The 25666-nt window shown below is 32.9% G+C and overlaps 1 long non-coding RNA gene across 1 annotated transcript; it reads right to left on the bottom strand.

The window, feature by feature from the left end:
- Nucleotides 1-222: 222 nt before the first annotated feature.
- Nucleotides 223-25375, bottom strand: LOC140442596 (uncharacterized). The gene is made up of 2 exons (XR_011951076.1): nucleotides 24975-25375; nucleotides 223-630 (listed from the first exon to the last, which is right to left on the bottom strand). It is a non-coding gene; the product is annotated as an uncharacterized lncRNA (long non-coding RNA).
- Nucleotides 25376-25666: the final 291 nt, after the last annotated feature.

Here is a 25666-nt window from a genome sequence, read left to right as displayed (position 1 = left end):
CCGGATTAGTGAGATTCTACTATACTGTTTTTTTTAACTTATTAATTCTATCGTCTCAATTCCTATTCATCTTCCTTATATTCGTTAAGTTTTTAATCAGTTTAAAGTCTTATGTATGAGTCTGGGCAAGAACTGTATCATCAACATATTGAATATTATTCACTCAATGTATATTTATTCCTTTGTGCATTTCTGTTATGAATGAATGAATTAAACAAAGAGTATACTACAACTTAATTTATTTGTTCAATTTAATAACTGCTTACGTCTAAAGATATATATACACAAAAGAAGTTTACGATATATCACATATGTCCCGCAATAAAAATATTTTTTAGTATATTTGTTAAAACTTAATTATAATTTTTGTAGCTAATGATGATGATCGTGGGCCATGGGACCCATAGTGGTTGTTGACATATCCATACCAGTTGACATATCCATAGCAGTTGACATATCCATATCCGGATCCATTTTGTTCGATTCCTGCTTTAATAACAATGGAAAGAATATGCAAGCCCAAACAACAAAGCACACTGTTAAAACAATGAAACTAATAGATTTTTGTCTGCTCCAGGGTGATAGGTCATCTTGCACCATTTTGTGCCCCTTGTTCCTGCAACCAACTGCCTACAACAAATAAAAGCAAAATATTAAAAAAATTTATAGAAATAAATATTGTTCAGGTGTACTAATAGGCGAGCGGTTTACCCCTATAAGCAGAGCATCAACCGACTAAAATTCTTTTTGCATTTCTAATGCACCAAACCTTTTTTATTCGATTTTATATATTTTTCCAAGATGAAATGTATTTTTTTTAATTTTTACAAGTGGGCCGGCAATTGTTATTAACAAATAACTTATACAAAAAAGCAATTTCACCGAATTGATTAATTTTTTTGAGTGTATCTTTTAAAAAAAAACCACTTTTTCTCTCTTGATAATTTTTCGAAAAATGCTTCCTTTTCGAGTTATTTGCATTTTTTTATTAAAAAAATGCCGGAATTAGTGATTTTTGGGATTTTTTTTTTCTAAAAAACTACTAAATGAATTGCAATTTTACAAATAGCTTTATAATCTTTAAACCGTCGAGTACAAGTTAGAATATTTTGACAAGGATAAATGGTTTCTATCTCGCTAAAAACGTGGAACCAAATATTTCGAATATGCCTTTCGAGAGTATCCCGCTAAGCGTGTACAGCGGTTGAGGTGCTGTAGGCGCTAAAAAAAATGCATCTAATGAAAAATTACCACCTTCGAAACCAGCATTATTACAACATTACTTAAGAGCAAAGTGGCAAATAAATGAATGGATTCAAGCAAAAAACAATATTATTTCATCTCTTGATCCATTAACCCATGGTTGGACAATGGAAAATAATTGTTTCGATTTTAATTATTTTGAAGGAGAAACTAGTTTAGATATGTTACAAAAGTATTTCTGCTCATGTACCGGAAAATGTTCTACGAAAAATTGTAATTGTATTTCCTATAATTTAGAATGCTGCGCAGTATGTGCATGTACACCAGAGAATTGTAAAAATGTTAAAGACGACTCTATTGAAGACAATGAAAGCAGCTTATTAGATGGAAATCCTGTTGCTGTTGACGAAAATTTTCAAATTATTGACAATGAAAACGAGGTATAATTAATATTATATTTTAATTTTATTATATTTTTCAATGAAAATTAATTATATATTGCTTAATGTATTTCACTGTAATAAAACATTCAATAATATAGTCACCACGTATATTAAAAGAAAAATTACATTATTATAGCATTGTAAAAAATTAATTTTAATTGTTTTAATTATAATATGTCTGTATAAAAATAATTAGAAATATCTTTTTTTTTAATAAATTGTACGTAATATTTGTATTGAATTAATTTTTTAAATTTAAACAAATATTTCTACGTGCCGCACGCCTGTATCGCCGCAACCGCTGTACACACTTAGCGGTAGACTGCTCGAAAGGCATATTCGAAATATTTGGGTCCACGTTTTTAGCAAGATAGAAAAAAATTATCCTTGTCAAAATATTCTAACTTGTACTCGATGGTTTAAAAATTATAAAGCTATTTGTAGAATTGCAATTCATTTAGTAGTTTTTTAGAAATAAAATCCCAAAAATCACTAATTAAGGCATTTTTTCAACAAACAAATGCAAATAACTCGAAAAGGAAGCATTTTTCGAAAAATTATCAAGAGAGAAAAAGTGTTTATTTTAATGAGATACACCTAAAAAATTAATTCCGAAGCAATTCGGTGAAATTGCTTTTTTGTATAAGTTATTTGTTAATAACAATTGCCGGCCCACTTGTAAAAATTAAAAAAAAAAATACATTTCATCTTGGAAAAATATATAGAATCGAATAAAAAAGTTTTCTTGCTGTAGAAATGCAAAAGAATATTTAGTCGGTATATTCCGTTTCTAAGCGTCTTGTGAGGGGTAAACCGCTCGCCTATAATTAGAAATTAAGTTAAAGTATTATAACTACAGACCGGATTATAAATATGACAGAAAGATTAAAATAAATTCTCACGTAAACCCAAAATTTTGCAAAAAGAAGCAAAATGTTTCTTAAATAAGCAAGGTTTAAGTAAAAAATTGCTATATCCTATGAGTGAATCGATATAAAGCTGATCAAAACCGAACTATATTTTAGTTCTTTCCTATATCTTAACAACAATAGTTTATTTCCTAACTGTCTTATCAAGATATAATACACTCAACCAACTTACACCTCTAAACGATTAACGGAATTCGCAGAAAACCTTTCGTTGTAGTACAAGGCACGGTAAACTGCACTGGTGTTCTTTACAATGTTTAACACTTTGCTAAATTTTAGGTATAAAATAAATATATGTGTCATTAACCCGTTGTTCATTGTTTTGCATATTTTGTTACATTTTTTTTAATAAATAGTATTCTTGCCTAATGTTATTTAACGTAAATTTCTTTCACCTACTTGTTTAATACTTTTTTTCTGAAACAAATACTACCGTGCTAAGGATAATTTATATTCAAAGTAGATATACAAAGTACTAGAAAATCACTTTTAATTTTTGTTAAAAGATACTTCGGGGTAAACTAGAACATTTTGTCAATTTAAATAGGGTTGATTAGATTGGCCATATGTCTGTTATAGTGTACCGTTTTTGAGACGTCTGCGAGTACGGGTTAAAGTTAGGGTTTTGGTAAATATATTTAAGTAACTTTTTATTTGCAAATGAAAATACTTGTACTAACAATAAAATATTTGTGGGAAACATTTTAATTTGTTTATGTAAGGTTTCCAACCATTTCTAGACTTTTTATCAAACATAATTAAATTACAATCGGCATTCCTAATGATCATTAGGCTAATTTGCTTAATGTGTTTAGGATCTTTGTAAGCGGTTATATTATATTTTACCTCTCAACCACAACAGTTAGAAAGTTTCTGTCATATTGATCTAAACTCAGTATGTTGTAATTCAAACGTGTAGTTTCAAGTGACCATCATGCCTAGACGTAAGTTGGATATTGATGAATTAATTTACTTTACCATGGAAAGAGACTATGGTGGCCCTTGGTGCGTTTGTGATGCACTCGGGATAAGTGAAAGTAAGCTAAAGACTGTAATGAAGACTGTCAGAGATTCTCAAGAAGATCTTACTGTGACTGAGTATCACTAAGACAAGAAAACAACTGGTAAACATTCTAGGAGCATTGACTTACCTGATGGAGAAAAATTTGAAATTTGCAATATTTTGGTCATGGCCATATAAACAGGTCAGTTTAGATACTTTACTGGCCAAAATAAGAGAAAGACAAGTTTCTGAAATTAATAGGACTAGCCTTTGGAAAGTGTTGAGAGATTTAAGATTTAAATTCAAAAGAGAAAATAATAAAAAAATAATTAAAATCCTTCCTTTGTAAAAGGTATATATATACCTTTTACAAAGGATTTTAATTCATTTTTTAATATATGGTATACAGCCAAATACAGGAACGTAGATTCCTTGTGGAAGAAAATAATAGGTTACTTTTATGCGAAAGGAGTGGTTTGGTTCATTAAAGAATTAAATTTTTGAGAGAATATACTAGACTTAAATCTGAAAATGCAACATTCGTATCTTCTTAATATGCCATACACCAAAGTGCGTAGGCGACTATCTCATTACTAGAATTCTGTTCTTGGCGGCGTGACACAGCTCGCCTGTATTGTGTATTCCTGTCCAAACTTTAATATTCCTTAACCAGGATAATTGTTTGCGGCCGGCTCCTCTCCTAGCTTCGATCTTCCCTTGTAGGATTAACTGTGGTATTTCATATTTTGCTCCTCTCAATATGTGCCCAAGGTAACCAATCTTGCGTTTTTTAATTAATTTAAAGAGTTCTTTTTCCACGCCGGCTCTCTTAAGGACGTCATCGTTTCGAACTCTATCCACCCAAGGTATGCGCATCATTCTTCTTAATGACTACATTTCAAATGCTTCAAGTTTGTTGATAGATGTTTTTTTTAAGTCCACGTTTCCATGCCATAAAGCAAGATGGACCATATGTAGCACTTGACCATTCTTTAGCGTATTTCGAAATTTAGGTTTTGATTACATAGGAGCGGTCTGAATTTCACAAAAGCTTGTCTTGCCATTTGTATTCGGGTTTTTATCTCTTGTTGTGGATCCGATTGGTCATTGATCGTCACCTATGTATATTATCGGGTTTTCTGGAGGGTTTCTGCTAATGACCATATATTTCGTTTTCAAAATGTTGATTTTGAGGCCATATTTTTTACCTATGCTATTCACCCTATCAAGTAATAACTGCTGATCTTCCAAATTATCAGTTATAATCACTGTGTCGTCCGCATAGCGTAGGTTGCTAATTGGTATGCCGTTCACCTTAATGCCTAATTCCGTGTCTTCTAATGCTTCCGCAAATATATTTTCAACATATAAATTAAAAAGCATCGGAGAGAGTATGCAGCCTTGGCGGACACCTTTCCGGATTTTAAATTCATCCGTATATTGGTCTTGATCAATCCTCACCTTTGCCATTTGGTTCCAGTATAGATTCTGAATAATTCTGATCTCCTTCTGGTCAATGTTGGCCCTATGTAGTAGTTCCATCATGATATCATGTTTAACATTGTCAAATGCCTTCTCGTAGTCGATGAAGGTGAGGCAGATATCTTTTCGTTGATCTAAACAGTTTTTGTATTAAAGTGTTCAAACATAAAATTGCCTCTCTTGTTCCTAGTCCTCCCTTAAAACCGAATTGTGTTGACCCGCTAAGTTCTTCTAGTATCTTATACATTCTTGAGTGTAATATCCTAAGGAAGAGTTTCAGCAAGTGACTCATTAAACTGATTAAGCGGTGTTCATTGCATTTTGTGGCATTAGCTGTTTTTGGGATCATCACAAAGGATGACTGCAGCCATTCTCGCGGAATGTAACCAGTATCATAAATTCTATTGAACAGCTTTACCAAGATTTCGATATTCTCCTCGTCTAGTAGTTTTATTGCTTCTATATTAATTTCATCTGGACCTGTTGCTTTATGCATCTTTGTGGTTCTAACTGCATATTCTATTTCACTTCGCATTATTGATGGCCCTGATAAGTTTTCGGAAGGAAGTTTGCGCGTTGGTTGTGTTGGTCTTTCGTCATTAAAAAGTCTTTCTGCGTATTCTTTCCACGCCATTGCTATCTCCTCTTCTGACTCTGTGTATTCGTTTCTGTCGTTGCGTATTCTTGTTCTGTGGTGGCTTTTGTGTATATTCGATATGTCTTTGATCTTCTTATGTAGTCTAAAACTATCTCCTTTTTCCTGCAATTATTCTATTTCGTTGCACGTTTCCACCATCCAACGTTCTTTTGCTTTCTTAATTTTCTGGCGAATTTCTTTGTGTATCTGTTTGTATTTGTATTGATTACGTTGTTGTTTATGTTGCCTTCGCTTTTCCATTAGATCCATAATTTTGTCCGTCATCCATTCGTTATGCTATGGATATTTGCAAAGGGTGGAATTAAAAGAATTTGGCAAGACGACAGCGTAAAATGAATAAAACACACAGATAGCGGAGGCAAAAGACACATCATTCTTCATGCAGGAGGGAAAGAAGGCTTTATAGAAAACGCAGATTTGATTTTTTCTTCAAAATCAAAATCTGCTGATTACCATGAGAACATGAACGCAGATATGTTTGTTAAATGGATTGAGGAGAAACTGTGACCTAGTCTGAGTGAACCATCAGTTATAGATTTACATAATGCACCTTACCATTTGGAGCAATGGTAAGGGATAATACAGGCAAAAATATTCTAAACAAAGTAGGTAATTAAAAAAATTATGGAGAACTCCAGTGCAGTTTACCGTGCCTTTTAGTAAAACGAAAGATTCTCTGCGAATTCCATTAATCGTTTTGGGGTGTAAGGTGGTTGAATTTACTGTATGTAATGAAGCTGATGACCATCATGCAACAAAATAGCATAAATTGACGTTTATTATACATCTATGTTCCTACATTCCTTGAACTGGCATGTAAGTACTATTTATATACTCTTTCAAACTGTAGCATACGTAATATTGGCACTATTTATAACATACCCGATAGAATTCTAAATGGATGCAATTTGTAGCATTTTAACCGTTGTCAAGCGGCATAATTTTACAACGTTAACAGACGACATAGGTACAATTGTATATTTTCTTAAAAATTCCTTAATCTAAAGGAAAATATTTGTTAGTTTTAAGATAATATTATTTATTAGTAGCATAACTGGTTAAACATTGTTGAATATTACAATAAATAAATAATAATATTCTGTAATTTGATCTTGTACGGATTTACAAACAAAGATTAGAAGTTGCTTTTACATGACCTGGCTTCATCATCATCACGCAACCTCTTCTCTCCACTGCTGGACATAGGTCTCTCCCATTTTTCGCCACTCTTCACGGTTATGTGCGTCTTGTTGCCATTTCTTGAATATTCGTTTAATGTCGTCCATCCAGCGTGTTGATGGCCGTCCTCTGCTGCGTTTGTCTTCAGTCAATTAGTTTTCTGGTTCATCTTGAGTCTTTTAATCTCGCTATGTGACCTGCCCAATTCCATTTCAGTTTGGCTATACTTTCGACGACATCAGTGATACCTGCTCTTTTTTTAGGTCTTGGTTCCTTATTTTGTCTTTTTTTGTCACGCCGAGAAACGACCTTTTCATGCGCCTTTGTGTCACTCGCATTTTTAGTACTGTTGTTTTTGTGAGAGTGAGAGTTTCTGCTCCGTATGTCATAATAGGAAGAACGCATTGGTCAAATGTCTTCCGTTTCATAGCGATCGGGATGTTGTACTTAAAGATGTCTCTTAGTGAACCATAAGCCGCCCAACCAAGTGTCATTCGTCGTTGAAATTCACAGGTCTGATTATCCTTGCTTATTCTGATTTCATGACCGTGATATATGTACTTTTCTGTCAATTCTACCACTTGATTTTGGATGGTTAGGTGTTCACTGGGAACCAAGTTTGTCATAAATTTGGTCTTACTGATGTTCATTTCATATCAAAGTGGTTTTAGGCCTGGTCGATCAACAACAGACCAGATCTTTGTGCTAAGGCAAATAGTGGAAAAAACCAATGAATTTAATATCGACACATACCATCTTTTCGTAGATTTTAAATCGGCCTATGATAGTGTCCTAAGAAATAAATTGTATAAAGCCATGGATGAATTCCACATCCCCGATAAACTGATAAGATTGGTTAAGGCTACAATGCGTAAAGTTGTTTGCAAAGTCGAAATACAGGGCGAACAATCACAGGCATTTGAAACGCATGTTGGGCTGCGACAGGGAGATGCGCTGGCGTGTCTCCTTTTCAACATAGCTTTGGAAAAGGCGGTCAGGGATGCCCAAATAGACAGCAGAGGAAACATTTTTAATAAATCATCCCAAATTTTGGCATATGCAGATGATGTTGATCTAGTTGCCCGCACAACACGCAAGCTAGAAGAAATGTATACCACCTTGTCAAACGCCGCAAAAAATATGGGCCTGCAAGTAAATGAAAATAAAACTAAGATAATGGCATCAACACCCAACAATAGAGCCAGAAACATCGGTTACCAATTCACGGTTGATAATTCTACCTTTGAAGTGGTGGACAAATTCACATACTTAGGCTCCTTGATCACCAAGGAGAACGTCATGACGGAAGAAATCAAGCGAAGAATAATCCTAGCAAACAAATACTATTTTGGACTGAGTAGACATCTGAGAAGCAGAAACTTAAGCCAAAAAACAAAAATAACCATATACAAAACCCTTATACAACCAGTGTTGACATATGGGTCGGAGACATGGACCATTTCCAAGGCAGATGAAAATCTCCTGCTTATATTTGAACGAAGGATCCTGAGAAGAATATTTGGTGGCATCTGTGAAAATGGTGTTTGGAGAAGGAGGTACAACTACTAGATATATCACAGATATAAACATATATTTGGTGGTAAAGACGTAGTATCCTTTATAAAAATAGGAAGACTAAGATGGGCAGGACATCTGGCAAGATCACAGCAGAACAACCCTCCTAGAAGAATCCTTATGTCACAACCTGTGGGAAGTAGAAATAGGGGTAGACCAAAACTCAGATGGAGGGAGTAGATGAGGATGGTAGACAAATAGGCGCAGCAAACTGGCAACAGTTGGCAATGGATAGAACTGACTGGCGTAATAGACTTGGGAAGGTCGAGGCTCTTTTATAGGGCTGTAGCACCAATGACGATGATGATGATGTTCATTTTTAGACATGACCCGGCTTATCTATCGTAAATTATTGAAATTACAGCAACAATAAACTTGGAAATAGTGGTAGTAAAAAAATTATAGAAAGAGTAGCATTATATTGCATTTCAATTGAAAACATAGATCTGGCAAATTTGGTCAACAATATTTTTATATATACAAATGCATATTGTTTCTACCAACCATCACGTAATTTATTGTTAAATCTAACAGTAAGTTACACTTGGTAATAATATAAAAACGTATCTCCTTATTATCTAAAAAAATTCCCAAATATGATCAATATGGTTAAAATTTGTAAATCACTGTGATCACTCCAGATTTGAATGTCACCTAAGATAAGTAATCTAAACAGATATTTTTAATTCGATGTTTTGCATTCTCTTGTACGACAAATACTACCGTAAAAAATGACTTACCCCTTCACACATCTCAAATTGTGTCTTGCTGATTACTTTCAAATAATTGTATTTTTTCATTTTCTTTAGATAATGGTAACTAGTAGGTACCATAAACACACCTGCACTGTTTATTGCTACACTATTAGTACTTGATTTATTGTTTTGTTTCATTTACCAGTCATTGGTTGATTCAGTGTTTGATTCATTATAATTATGATTCATTATTTGTTTTCAAAATATGGCTTTGGTATCTATGGAATGTACCAGATAGTGCAGGTAAACAAGTATTTCTCAGGTCTTCGCAATAGCCAGGTATTTGAAGAGTTTCTTCGTTAATATACACACAACCAAACTTATATGGAATCATCTGATATTTCTTATTATTTCAAACTGATTTAAAAAAAAAACAACGTAAGAAGTCAAACAATATTTATTTTGAAACAATTTAATCACTAGACTTAGACAAATATGCAAATTGCATATTTTGCATATAATGCATAAAAATGCAAAAATGTCAAATTTTGCATATTTTTATAAAAGTGAGCATAAAGTGCATATAATTTGAAAATTTGGTGCTAACTATATATTTTTTTATTCAAACTTACAGATAGCATGAAAATGCCAATATTTAATTTTGTTTTATAATCACTTGGTATTTAAATTCTTGGTATAGTAACTAATAAAAGACAAAGGCTTATAGTTTTGTCACGTTTTGTCCTGGAATTAAGGGTTTGTGTTTGCCAGTTTATGTCTCTAGGTAAAAATTTTTATTTTGCCGGTCAGGTTCACTTGGTTTCACTTTTGTTGTAAAATTGGATTCGTAAACAACGTATATTTCTAATTGTGAATAATAATTGTGCTTTGAAAATGCCGAAAATAAGCAATGTTTCAACTTGGATAAAACCTTACAAAGAGCTATCTATGGATATTGATAAAGTTTATTGCTCATGTTGTGGCAAAACCGTAAGTACATAAGTATTATTTTTTATTTTATTTTAAAAATTTACACGGTGGTACAAACAAAGATTTTAAAATTGGAGATTATGTTTAAGAAAAGTACCGAAACAAGGCTAGTTCGCAATAAATCGATGTATTTTTTCTTTTTTTCAAGCATTTTTTAAACTCCTTGCCATAAAAAATAGGATACCTATTTAAAATTCAAATCATTCAATAGTCTACTGAAAGGTTGCTAACATTTTTTTTTTCTAAGAATAGCATAGTTTGATTTAATTTTGCTAAAAAAGACATATCATTATATTGGACTTAATTAATTAAGTGCTTTTAATTTATGCTCACAGTATTTTTCCTTTAAATGGAAACAGAAAAGACCAAGAGCCTCTTGTAAATATTTGGGGGTTCTTCCTTCTTGCACAGTCATTTCTTGACATTTTCAATACTACACCGATTTTTATTTGATTTAATTTAAATATTTTAATTGTTATGCAAAAACAGTTCATTTTTAGTTTATTTCTACAATCTTAGATTTTAAAAATGGGTACAACTATAGAATATTTATATTCTTTTTTAGATTTCATCTGAAAAAAAAAATTCAAATAGATCAGAATGTCAGAACCGCGAAAAATTTAGCTAAAAAAGTAAAAACCACATCCGATGAAAAATATCAACTTTTAGTATCCCAGTGCTTTAAGTCAAGTTCCAAAAAACAAACCGAATAAGAAACTTTTAACGAAGACTTGTGTCGTGCATTAGTATCTTCTAATATACCGCTTTCAAAATTATCTAATGAAAACTTTAGTTCTTTTTTAAAAAAATATTGCAAACAAAACATTCCCAGTGAACGAACTCTAAAGAGAAATAATGTCAATTTGTTATAAACCTCAGTTATCCACAACATAAAAGCCGAAATAGGTATAATAGTTATAATAATTACTTTTACATATGTGTGGACGAGACCACTGACTCGTCAGGAAGATACATTGTGCACTTATTGATTGGTGTACTTAGCGATGAAACCTTTCCAAAATCGTATTTAATTTCCTGCAAGCATGTGGAAAAAACCAACGCTCTAACAATATCACGGTTTCTACAAGAAGGATTAGCAAACTTTTTTCTTCCTGCTGCTGTGCCTAATGATAAATTATTGCTTATTTTATCTGATGCCGCACCATATATGGTGAAAGCAGGACAAAATTTAAAAATATTTTATCCAAACTTAATACATGTCACTTGTTTAGCGCATGGAATAAACAGAGTTGCGGAGGAAGTAAGAAAAAATTTTCACTAGTTAACAGTTTAATAGCGAGCGTCAAAAAGGTATTCCTGAAATTACCTGTAAAGGTCGCGGCATATTATCGTGCACGTATAGTTTCCGGTACGTAGCGTTTCCACTCCAGCAATTGGGATGCGCGTTCACATTTTCATAGATAGAACGTTTCAGTTTGGTTCGGTGAAGATATGATCTCGCTTTTCTCGACAAAAATTATGCGCAATTGCTCTTCTACTTAACGATGAAGAATGAAAAACTGTGTTAAAAAGAAGGTTTGAAGTACATCCAATGCTAAGAGAAAGGAAGAAGGAATGTGAATACTGGATTTTATATAGAGAACTAATTGATGACGATGAAAAATATTATGGATATTTTAGAATAAATAGGATTCATTTTAAATATGTTTTAAATTTAATTTTACCTTCAGTTAAAAAACAAAATACTACATTTAACGAAGCCATACATAAAAAACCAAAAAGTATTTTTAAAAAGAAGAGGTATCACTTCCGTACAAAAGTTCTAATTGTTTATCACTTCCGTGATTAATTGTCACAAAGCAATAAAAACACATGCATAAATGACAAAATAGCCTCGAAAATTATTTTTTTAAATACTCTGTATCAAAATCAAACAAATATCTAAATAAACAACGGGGGGAAAACGACGGACATCTAATTCACATTATCCTTACCAACCGGTTACGACTCGTTACGTATCCGTCGGCATCAGTAAAATAGTGTTTTCAAATATACTGAACGGAAACGTTAAGTGTCTGAAACGCTATGTTCCGGACAGTGTGCGTTGTTCATATTTAAAACCATTTAAATTATATTTTTCGGAAACTAAACGCTATGTGCTGGAAACGCAACGTGCACGATAATATGCCACGACCTTAAGAATACAATGTTAAAGAGATATGCTTCCTGCTGTTCCACTGCCACCGCAACCCATTTTAACACGTTGGGGAACATGGTTGGAAGCAACTAATTTCTATGCTGATCATTTTGTTGATTTAAAAAATAATAATTAACCTTTTAACGGATGGTAGTTGCCAATCTTTATTGGAAGCTAAGCAAGCCTTCCAAAATAACATCCTCCAAGAGCAACTGTCATTCATAAAATCAAATTATAGTTTTGTCCAGAAAACTATAACTCAATTAGAATCCTCCAAATTATCATTGTTAGGGAGTACAGTTTTAATAAACGAATTTGAGTCATTGTGTCAAAACGTTAAAGGTACTATTGGAAAGGAAATTTTTCAAAATTTAAAGTAACCATGGAAAAAAATAGTGGTTACCAGGTTCTTTCTGAAGTGGTTCAAGTACTAGCTGGGACATTTTCCGAACCACTTAATTTAGAACCATCTATTATAGTAAATTTGAAAAATGCCCCAGTTACATCAGTTGATGTCGAAAGAAGTTTTTCTATTTACAAATATTATGTATTCAGATAGAAGCCATAAGTTTTTATTAGAAAATTTTGAACCATTTGATAATCTATTGTTACCACAATTCAAAATAATATTTATATGTTAAAATAATTGTATATGTTATGTATTTATAATATTGTAAGTATTTTTGTAAATAAAAAAAAATGTAAATATTTTTTATTACATCCATATTTTCTAGATAAATATGCACATTTTGCATAAAATACTGCATTTTGTTGCATAAAATACTGCATATTTATGCGCATATTTCATACTTTTTTATTTGCATATTTGCCCAAGTCTATTAATCACCAATACATAAAAATTAAAGAAAACAATAAATTCTTCAAATAAAAATTGAAACTATTTGTTTTAAAGTCAATAGCATAAAAACTTTCACTGTAAAACGAATAATGTATAAATTGTTTTTATTTATTTATGTTTTTTAATAGTCAGTGTTACCACCCCTAGCCCTTATGCAAGCTTCAATTCGCGTGGGCATGCTTCTAAACAAACTGTCAACATTTTGCTGTTGTAGGTACTTCCATTCTTCAAAAGCAGTGTGTACTAGCTGTGCAGTGTTTTGTGGATTATCCCGGCGACTACTAATTCTTCTTTTAAGCATATCCCACAAACGCTCTCTGGGGGTAAGGTCGGGTGAGTAAATAGGCAACTCCAGAACAGTGATATCTTCGGCGCCAAGGAAGTCTTTAGGCACTCGGTTGGTAAGTGGGGGTGCATTATCAGGCATGAAAATTAAATTTTCTTCCAGTGAACCTGTTCAGAGCCTAACTACAGGTTCTAGAACCAAATCAACATACCTCCGAGCTGTTAAAGTTGATTGCATTGGAAATTAAACGCACGGATCCGTTGGCACGGATCATAATGCCTCTTCGAGACATAACATTTCCTCCTTTATATCTGTGAACAGATCTGGAAGTTTTCGGTCTTGTTTGTCTTTCTCGCCTTCTAAGTACACGAATTCCTCGGTCATCTGATTTACATAAACCCTGGTTTCGTCTGGAAATGACACATTTTGCCAATTTCCAATGTTCTCGTTTTGATGTTGAAGCCACCAATTTAGGTGATCAATCTTGTGCTGCCTGAATAAGTCGAGAACCCGTAACTGTTTACTGCTGTATAGTCCTTGGGCATGAAGTGTTTTTGTTACTGTTTCAACTGAAACACTTACAACTCTAGATTCTAAAAGTTGCCTTTGGAGATGTTGACAATGAAATGATCGTGGCGAGACGTTGTTACTTTTTGGCGACTTTATCTTGGACTATTCTTAAGCGTTTCTAATTCCTGATACCTAGCATAGGTTTTTGACACAATATCCATGTTATGCTTTCTACTACAGCTATGTCCCCCCGAGACGCGTTACTCTACAAGACCAATAATCTTTTCCCTTTGCACATCCGTTAACCCCTCATAAGGCATCTTTTCGTTTTTGAACGGAAAAATGAGTTTATTTATTTTTGTTCAATTTACATATATATATATATATATATATATATATATATATATATATATATATATATATATATATATATATATATATATATATATATATATATATATGTATATTCAGGGATTCTACAGTATTCACTGCCTTCCCTCGCTCAACCGTTTCCATCTCTCTCTGTTGTTCCATTCTCCATCGTTTAGGCCTCTCTTACTCATGGCGTCGTCTACTTCGTTCCTTCAGGATTTTCAGGGTCGTCCTCTTTTCCTCCTTCCTATGGGGCTCCATTCGGTTATTCTCTTTATCCATCTGCTGTCGCTAGTTCTTCTTACATGTCCATACCACTTTAGTCTTTTTTGTTCTATATAATGTTAGTATGTCTGTTTCTATTGATGTTCTTTGCTTTATTTCGTCATTACTTCTCCTATCCATTCTTGTTACTCTGCAGCATCTTCGCAGGCATTCCATCTCTGTCGCTACTATCTTACTGCTGTTTTTCTTGTTTATGATCCAATTTTCAGCCCCATATGTCATACTCATAATACTTCGCACTAATGTTTTATAAATCTGTATTTTTGTCTTCATATTTAGGTGTCTATCCCACCATACTGAGTTAAGTTGTCGGATTGCTGTTCTTGTTTGTCCTAATATTTGTGTAATTTCTTCCTCTGTTGTTGCCTTTTTCGTGATTATAAACCCCAAGTATTTGAATTTATCCTTTCCTTTTTATTGTTACGTTGTCATCAATATGTAGATCTTCTATGTCTTCTTCACTTGTAGATAGGTACTCTGCTTTCACGAGATTAATATCTAGGCCAGCCTTGGTATATTCTTCTTGTAGTTTCTTCATCATGTAGCTTCTTCATCAATTTATACTACAACTACATCAACTAAAGCAAATAATCTATAACGTACCGAGCTGTTAATTTTCAATAAAAACCTTTGTTCTTTACAACAATAACAAGTATTTTCAAAAGAAATAAATATTGGCTTGAAGTACATTGTGATTCCATATAAATTTGGGTGTGTATAAGATACATCCACAAATATAGTGCCTTGGCTTTTGCATAATTTTTAGAGTCGCTAGCAACAGAGAGTACAAAACTCCTTTATGGGAACCACACCAAACCGTGGTTTTGTCAAGAGGTAAAAGAACTCTCTGAATTAAAACGCAAATGTTACCAGAGATATAAAAGCACACAATCGGAAGACGCTCTCGCAGAATATGTCCAAGTAAGAAACGAAGTAAACGCAAGAATAAAATCAATCAAAAGAGAACATTGGGCTAAATTCACCAGCGACATGGACTACGACCTACGTGGTGCCCAAAAGAAAGTATGGAAAATGCTTCGGAACAGGAAAAAACCAGTTAACGAGTTAGTGCAGACCAAGGGAGTACCTATAGAGACATGGCAACAGCATTTTAAGGAGCTATATGATGCTGAAGAAACGCTGAATATAAACGAATACGAAGCAGATATAAGTGCTACAATCAATGACGAAGAGGTAGAAGCAAAGATCAAGAAACTAAAAAACAGAAAATCACCTGGAACAGATGGTATACCCAATGAACTCTTAAAATATGGAGGCCCTGAACTTGCAAGTAAACTGTCACAAAATAAGAGAACAATAGTGGGCAAAACAAGAAGAGACAGGGTCAGAAATACAAACGTCAGAGGGCAGTGCAAAATTCAAGATATTGTAAGATGGGGAAGGCAGCGTAAGAGGATGTGGTACAATCATGTAAGACGAATGAATGAGAATAGGCTCCCAAAAATTGCCCTAGAAAACAACCCGCCCGGTTCAAGACCTCCCGGAAGACCACCTAAAAGATGGAGGGATAGTTGGCAATCTACCTCCCAGAAAATTAACCAGAGGCAGCTTCAGAATTAAACAGATCGAAAGATCTCCAAGAAGTAGAAGAAGAAGAATACAGTGAATTTAACAAGCATTATTTTGTAAGTAAATGCAAAATACGCAATGTGGATTTAGAAAGAACAGAAGCACGCAAGATCTCATATTCACTATAAGACAAATAAGTGGGAAGATAATAAATAAGAACAAAGAGATACATATAGAGGGAACTTTATAGACCTAGAGAAGGCGTTTGACGGAATTCGAAGAAAGGACGTTACATCCTTTCTGAAAACTTTACGAGAAAGAGGAGTGAATGGTAACACAATATAAATTATAAAAGATATGTATAGAAATAATAGAAACATAGTAAGAACAAACAAGGTGTCAAACAAGGATGTGTGCTGAGCCGACTACTGTTCTCAGTAGTGCTAAAAATTTCCTAGCACAGAATCTACATATTATACGTTCCTCATTAAAGCATTTTAGGCGAGCGGTTTACCCCTATAAGCAGAGCATCAACCGACTAAAATTCTTTTTGCATTTCTAATGCACCAAACCTTTTTTATTCGATTCTATATATTTTTACAAGATGAAATGTATTTTTTTTAAATTTTTACAAGTGGGCCGGCAATTGTTATTAACAAATAACTTATACAAAAAAGCAATTTCACCGAATTGTTTCTCGGAATCAATTTTTTTAGGTGTATCTCATCAAAATAAACACTTTTTCTCTCTTGATAATTTTTCGAAAAATGCTTCCTTTTCGAGTTATTTGCATTTTTTTGTTGAAAAAATGCCGTAATTAGTTATTTTTGGGATTTTTTTTCTAAAAAACTACTAAATGAATTGCAATTTTACAAATAGCTTTATAATCTTTAAACCGTCGAGTACAAGTTAGAATATTTTGACAAGGATAAATGGTTTCTATCTCGTTAAAAACGTGGACCCAAATATTTCGAATATGCCTTTCGAGAGTATCCCGCTAAGCGTGTACAGCGGTTGAGGTGCTGTAGGCGCTAAAAAAAATGCATCTAATGAAAAATTACCACCTTCGAAACCAGCATTATTACAACATTACTTAAGAACAAAGTGGCAAATAAATGAATGGATTCAAGCAGAGAACAATATTACTTCATCTCTTGATCCATTAACCCATGGTTGGACAATGGAAAATAATTGTTTCGATTTTAATTATTTTGAAGGAGAAACTAGTTTAGATATGTTACAAACAAAAGTATTTCTGCTCATGTACAAATGTTCTACGAAAAATTGTAATTGTATTTCCTATAATTTAGAATGCTGCGCAGTATGTGCATGTACACCAGAGAATTGTAAAAATGTTAAAGACGACTCTATTGAAGACAATGAAATCAGCTTATTAGATGGAAATCCTGTTGCTGTTGACGAAAATTTTCAAATTATTGACAATGAAAACGATGTATAATTAATATTATATTTTAATTTTATTATATTTTTCAATGAAAATTAATTATATATTGCTTAATGTATTTCACTGTAATAAAACATTCAATAATATAGTCACCACGTATATTAAAAGAAAAATTACATTATTATAGCATTGTAAAAAAATCATTTTAATTGTTTTAATTATAATATGTCTATATAAAAATAATTAGAAATATCTTTTTTTTTAATAAACGTACGTAATATTTGTATTGAATTATTTTTTTAAATTTAAACAAATATTTCTACGTGCCGCACGCCTGTATCGCCGCAACCGCTGTACACACTAGGCGCTAGACTGCTCGAAAGGCATATTCGAAATATTTGGGTCCACGTTTTTAGCAAGATAGAAAAAAATTATCCTTGTCAAAATATTCTAACTTGTACTCGACGGTTTAAAGATTATAAAGCTATTTGTAGAATTGCAATTCATTTAGTAGTTTTTTAGAAAAAAAATCCCAAAAATCACTAATTAAGGCATTTTTTCAACAAAAAAATGCAAATAACTCGAAAAGGAAGCATTTTTCGAAAAATTATCAAGAGAGAAAAAGTGTTTATTTTGATGAGATACCCCTAAAAATTCCGAAGCAATTAGGTGAAATTGCTTTTTTGTATTAGTTATTTGTTAATAACAATTGCCGCCCACTTGTAAAAATTAAAAAAAAATACATTTCATCTTGGAAAAATATATAGAATCGAATAAAAAACGTTTGGTGCATTAGAAATGCAAAAAGAATTTTAGTCGGTATATTCTGTTTCTAAGCGTCTTTTGAGGGGTAAACCGCTTGTCTATTTACAATCTTTGGGCTGTGACTGGGCTTTGGCCTTGACATATTATATGAAATACGTGAATGAAACCATCATTTTTCTTTAAATCAATTTTTATTGATAACCCGGTGTAATAACCCGAAAACAAGTGTTCTTACTATGACTTATCTGATATCTGTAATATTACAAATTAAGTATAAGGTCAACGTTTAAAAGGTTTATTTTTTTGTCTGTATAACTTCATTTAACATATTTTGTAACATTGAATTACTTGAAAAAAACTGACCATTATAATTATTGACATTTATTTTAGCTGGTAAAGTAAATTGTTAGGCTCACAAAAGTTTAACCAAGAAAGACACTTTTTTTCTAAAAAATATTTCCTAAAGAAACATTGCTAATAATTTGGGAAGATGTAAAGAAAAACAATCAATTAGACGGTATAAAAAAATTAAAAGAAGTTGGGAAATATAATAGCGAATTACAAAACATAATTAGGAGAGTAAGTGAGGGAAGTAAATACGTATTAATAAATGGGAGATTGGAAAGCGCAATTGGTTAAAGATGAGGATAAAGGAATGACGAGGTCAACAATCTGTAGACAGCATTGGATAACATTGAAGAATGGTTTATCCAATAGAAAATAGCAATCAATTCCGCGAAGACACATGCAGTCATGTTCAAAAAGAAAAGAGAAACCCTAGAGGAATAGCTGTTACTGCAAGATAATCCCATCGAATGGAAAAGAGAAGCGAAATAGAGAACCTAGGAGTCACTATGAACCAAGGCTTAACCTTCACACAACACGTGGACACAACCATTTAAAAAACAGCAACAGCCAGAGCAGCAATAAGAGAACTCAGAGGTAGAAAAAGCAAACTGCGCTTAAAAACGAAAATGAGATTGATAAACAGCATCATACTTCCAATAATCACATATGTATCTCTCGCATGGGAAGATATAAGCAATTCAAATAAAAAGAAAATAGAAGCAGCCCACAATAAAATCCTCAGAGAAGCGGCAAATGTACCCAGATACGTCGCTGAACGCTTTCTGTTTAGAGAACTGCAACAAGTAAGGGTGATAGATAAAATGGCAGAAAAATCCAGAATTACGTTTGCAGAATTAGAGAATCACCCAAGCCCGATCCTGCTGGAGATAATAAGATATGATGCGTTCCATCTATGGAAGCACAATAGACCAAAACAGCAAATCCTGGCAAACACATAAAGTCTAGATAATTCGTAGCTTTATCAACAGAAGAAGTCCCAGGACACAGCACTGGAAATTTTAATAGCTGATGTTTATTTTCAGGACAACCATCAAAATAATAATAATAATAATAAATAAATAAAGGCTTTAAGCTAGCCACCAAAAAAATCAAAAAATACTATCAAAAAGGCGATAGTCATCCAAAAAAATTAACAAAACCCCAAAAACTGGTCACGAAGGCCCAAATCCTCGGACACCGAGTCGCCGAAATGGGCGCAGCATGGAGCGGAGACTCGAGGCCCGAGTCAGCAATTTCAGTTCGATGATACGTCACTAGAGAAAGCAGGAAAAGAGCGCCTCACGCTAGCCTGCATTGATCGGGTAAGGATATCGTCTTAGAGTTCGTGTACCCAGGATTTTTCACACCAAAAGCATTTGGCTGATAATTGTGCCCCTATAGAGCATCAGAGTGATGAGGAGGGAAAAGGATGGCCTGGAGCATTAGAACGCGGTAGAGTGGTTCCTGATATCACAAATCAATACACCTCGCTCCAATGAATTGTAACACCTGAACGTCATTCTAAGGGGTGTGCAAGTCTCTCAGACTGGGTTAATCAAATTGCTTGGCTTTTGTAATAAATTATGTTTGGGGCTATAGTATTCGATAAACGAATACGTTTTCTTTCAAACCACTTCATTCAAGTATTAATTAATCAATCTTCAAAACATATAGCCTAAAATTTCGGTTTTGAGTTTTAGCAACAAATGTGAGGCATTTGAAATATGCCTAAAAAGTAAGATAAATTTAAACTTTCTTATTACAAACGATCTAAATCTTTTAAAACTGCTTTTTTTATTAAACAAGTAAGTTTTTCGAAACTACATAACTTCAGCTACAAATTTCATCTAAAACCCTTTTCGTCTAAGCATTTCCCGTGACGTGCGATTTTTTGTGATGTGAATGTTTAAATTCAGCATTTTTGGGCATATTTCAAGTGCCTCACATTTGTTACCAAAGCTCAAAACCGAAATTTCAGGCTATTTATTTTGAATATTGGGCTCCAATAATAAAAATTTCATAGTGACTGGTCAAAAGAGGTGATAATTATTATTGATCTTACGAGAATCGTAAAAAATGGTAAAAATCGCTAAACGTTTCTTTATTTATACCTTTATAGAAACTGACTTCATTTTTATTTTTGTCAATATGATAATCTTATCAAAAGATATCGAATTTTCACCTGACATTGAAAATCAACGGTCGCTTCAAGCGTTGTTTTTGAGAGAACGATTCATTCTACACAAAAAGTGCTAATAAACATTTTTGTCTAGAATTACCTCAGCTACATTTTTTGTTTGAAATATTTTTTCTACGGTATACAGATTCTTGGTAAATCGATTTTTTCCGTTTTTCGCCAACTAAGAGGAGGGATTTTAGGGGGAAGCCTTGGAATAAAAATGGTAAACTTCTTTGCATTTTTTTGAAGTCTCAAAATTAACATTCCCAGCAAAATTCAGCTTGTTCATATGATTTTTAGAGGTCCAGTCTGACGACTGGACTATTAAGAGATTAAAAAACTAACAAATTGATTATACAACAATAACAAACCAAAGTCGAAAACATAATACAAAGAATATGTTTATCAAAATGTAACTGGGTCGTACATGTAGCCAGAAGCCAAGAAATTGGGAGTGGAAATGTGACTACATGGGGACCATGGGAAGAAAGAAGAAGCATAGGAAGACTGTAATAAAGATAGTACGACGGCCTAAAAAGAACAACGGGACTACATTGGTACCGGCTATCCCAGAATAGAGAAAACTGGAGAGTAATGAATGAGATTGTAAAGAAAACGATATGATCATTGCAAACACCTGGTATAAACTACCCAAGCGACGACTATACACTTGGAAAGCCCCATTTGATGATGGCAATAACCCTGAGTCCTCAAGAAATCAAATAGACTATATACAGTATACTCCCTCTATAACGAACACGGTTATTACGAGGTTTCGCTTATAACGAGATACATTAGATGTCCCGTGAAATTTCTATTGAACTATAACCGTCTGTAGCGAGGCAAATTTGGTTATAACAAGAGAAAATAAGATCCAAAAACGTGTTTTTTTACGTTTTTGGTCGGGTCGTGGCTATAAATAAATACCTTTTCAAACAGACCCTCAATAAACTTAACTGCAGCCCGCAATAAACTTCTTTACAATGAATAAATACAACTGTTTCACATCTTTAGAAAATATGAGGGAATGATACTGGACCATTTAAAGCAGTTAAAAATGACAGAAAAGCAGTTCTTAAAATTGCAGAAGCAATAGTTTATGATATCCTTGAAAATACGCTTTATACAATATGTAGTTGGAAAAAAATATAAGTACAGATTTTTTATTTTAACGTATATCATTGATAATAAAAGTAAATAACTCTTTTATGTTTTAATATATTTCATTGACAATAAAAGTAAATAACTTTTTTTCAAAAACGCCATTCAAACAATATTTATTAGCATCTTATATTGCTCCGAATGGCTTCACTATAGGAAGTTAATGGTTTAGAAAACTACAGATTCATATGTATGCACAGTATTATTATTGTCTGATATAACGAGATCGGCTTATACCGAGGTAATTAGTCTGTCATTTCACTTCTCGTTATAGAGGGAGTCTACTGTAGTAAATGAGCGTTTCCAAAATGCCGTCAAAAAAGTCACTACATTTCCTGGGGCAGATATTGGATCTGATCATCACTTGTAGTAGATATTAAACTAAGGTTAAAACGAATTCAGCGACAAAAACCAAAAACCAATGTACTTAACTTTGACGATATAAACATAAAACATAACATTAAAAAAGAATTTAACAATAGAATAAAAAACATCGGAGAACAACTAGAAGATTCAGAAGAACTATGGAGTGAATTTAAAAACGAAATTAACGAAATCTCCACAAACAATGATTATAGAAAAAACTTAATCAAGAAAAATAAATGGATGACAGACGACATCTTGAAATTAATGGAACAACGCCGACTGATAAAATCTAATGAAACAGAATAGGTATAGACACCTGCAGAGAAGAATAAAAAAGGAGATCAAATTAGCCAAAGAAAAATGGATGAGAGAAAGGTGCGACGAAATGGAGGATGTAATATCTAAACCCGACTTATTTAATGTGCACAAAAAACTAAAAGAAATGTGTAACATATTTAAAAAACAAGTTCCCTCTGTACTCGTTGACAATAATAACAAAATTATTGTAAAAGCACGAAATAAGAAAAGAATGGCAGCTGTATATATCAGAGTTGTTTGAAGATAACAGGAATAATATTGCCGAATTCTACCAAAACTGTACTGACGGCCCAGAAATTATGAAATGCGAGGTAGAACACGCTATAAATAATACTAAAATTAGAAAAGCTTGTGGTCCAGATGATACACCAACTGAGTTGCTGAAAGTAATAGAGGATGATAACATAAAAGTAATAGTAGACTTTTTAATTCAATATATAACACCGGTGTGATTCCAACAGATTGGCTCAAATGCATCTTTGTCGCAATACCTAAAAAACACAATGCGAGAAAATGCTCAGAATATGGATTAATTAGCCCAATGAGAAACATTCTTAAAATTTTCCTAAGAATACTTCACAACAGAATTAGACGCAAATGCGAAGAAGATCTCTAAGATACCCAATTTGGTTTTAGAAATGCTCTGGGAACCAGGGAAGGCACTTTTTGCGCTTAACATCCTATTACAAAAATGTCGTGACCAAAGAAAATATGTATTTGCATATTTCGTGGACTTCGAAAAGGCATTCGGTAAAGTACAGCATGTAAAATTAATGCAAATACTGAAAAATATCGGAATAGATGACAAGGATATTCGTGTCATTAAAAATTTGTACTGGAATCAAACTGCTATCGTAAAAATTGGAGATAACTACACCGATGAAATCTGCATACAACGAGGAGTCAGACAAGGTTGCATTTTGTGGACAACATTGTTCAATGTTTACTCGGACCAGTTATTTAAAAAGGCACTTGGGAGACAACCATATGGAATAAAAAGCAACGGGGAAATACTTAATGTGATTAGTAATTCTGTCAGATAATATTTAGGGTCTCCAAATTCTGCTTGATCGTATTCACGAGGTAGGAGAGGAAATGGCCATTAAAATAAACTCAAACAAAACCAAATTTTTAGTGTTTTACCAAAGCTTCAATTAAACGGAGTCCAAGTTGAGAAAGTTCACAAAATGACATATTTGGGAACTGTGATAACGGACCAACTAGATCCAGACATAGAAATAAAACGTAGAATAGCAATGACTAAAACTACCTGTATGAAAATGAAGTAATTTCTTTGCAATAATCATCTCAGTTTAGAACTAAAACAAAGAATGGTTAAGTGCTATGTTTGGTCCGTACTTTTGTATAGTGCAGAAGTGTGGACGCTAAAAGTATGGATCATGAACAAGATTGAAGCATTGGAAATGTGGGTTCATAAACGAATGCCGAAGACAGCAAGCAAAACTAATGAAGAAGTACTAAGGAGCGTCAACAAAGATAGAGAACTGCTAAGGACTGTTAAACATCGAAAAATGTCTTATCTGGAACATATAGTAAGGGGAAGTCGATACAAAATATTACAACTGATCCTTAAAGGCATAATAGACGGCCGTAGAGGTGTAGGAAGGAAACGGGTTTCTTGGTTGAGGAACATTCGTGAAAAGATTATGGCTGAAGAAAAAGAACTGCATATAAAAATGCATTAAAATTGCCACGGAATATAGATAAAAATTAAAGACAACAACAATAATTGCATACGTAAGAAAAGTGTCAAGACCACATTGGTTCGAACGTATTATAGATAATAATATGCTGATAATAATCAGGGAGATAAAAAATACAAAATAGACCATTAAAAACATATTGAACATACTATAAGCAGAATCTGGTAAAGAAAAATGTGTGAAGAAATTAAAGAATCTTGGAATATACAATTATACATTAAATTATACAATAAAATAGGAAGGAACGCCGCGTCGCGCGTCAGATCAAAACATGAAAAAAAATGACTTATCAATAAAATGAACTAATAAGTTAATTTATTGAAAACATCTTATTTTAAATTAAATTATCTTCGGTACTTAATATACATGTCACAGACACCACTGTTTGATTTTACCAAACAAAGTAAAAGTGAGTATAAGCCTTGATAGGCACAAACATTCTCATAAAAAGTACTTATCGATATTTTATAAATTTGTTTTTTAAATTAACCAAGTGCAGTCGAATTATCTCTAGATAATTTTAAAAGAATAAAATAGTGTACAGTACTTACCTCTATATTCTCTGAAGTCAAAATTTCATTACTATTGTTCATGTCGACGAAACAAATCGAACTACTGGAATGTCCTTAGTAATTATTCATACAACTGTCCCACTGTTTACATCACCGTGTTTATCTAGAGTGTCTGCGAACACAATGAAGATAGTGATTGTGTATCATATCGACCGAGATATCTTAGTTATTTTTTAAGAGTTATTTAAAGAAAACAATAAAAATATTAAATGATACGTTCTAGACGATATCTAAACGTGAATAAGATAGATATCATAACAACGCATACGAAACGATGCTGTGGCACAGTATATTGGTGGTCAGTAGGTTTACATAATAACCGGAAAACCTTGAAACGGTATGAATATGATTGAAGCAGGAGCGTCATGCATTTTACCACAGAAAGCATATAAACGCATTGTTTATGAAAATGATAAAAAACATTGTAAATATGTTTCTTATAAATGATTAGTCAGCAAATAATATTTTTAGGAGAGGACAGCTTTCTCTTAGACAAGGTGAAAAGCTCGGGTCCGCTCGGAAAAACATTTCCATGCCCATGAGACTTTTTTGCATAAACACTTTCATGAGATACCTCAAAATAAAGTTCAAGAGGTCGCCCAGGCCAAAAGTTATTCAAATTTGTTAAATAATTGTTTTTAAACCAATTGTAAAAATTATTTTTTAGGACC

This window comes from Diabrotica undecimpunctata, chromosome 6, assembly GCF_040954645.1.
Source record: "Diabrotica undecimpunctata isolate CICGRU chromosome 6, icDiaUnde3, whole genome shotgun sequence".
Taxonomy (NCBI): Eukaryota; Metazoa; Arthropoda; class Insecta; order Coleoptera; family Chrysomelidae; genus Diabrotica; species Diabrotica undecimpunctata.
Note: the sequence above shows the minus strand (reverse complement) of the source record. Positions and strands in the feature narration are given on the sequence as shown.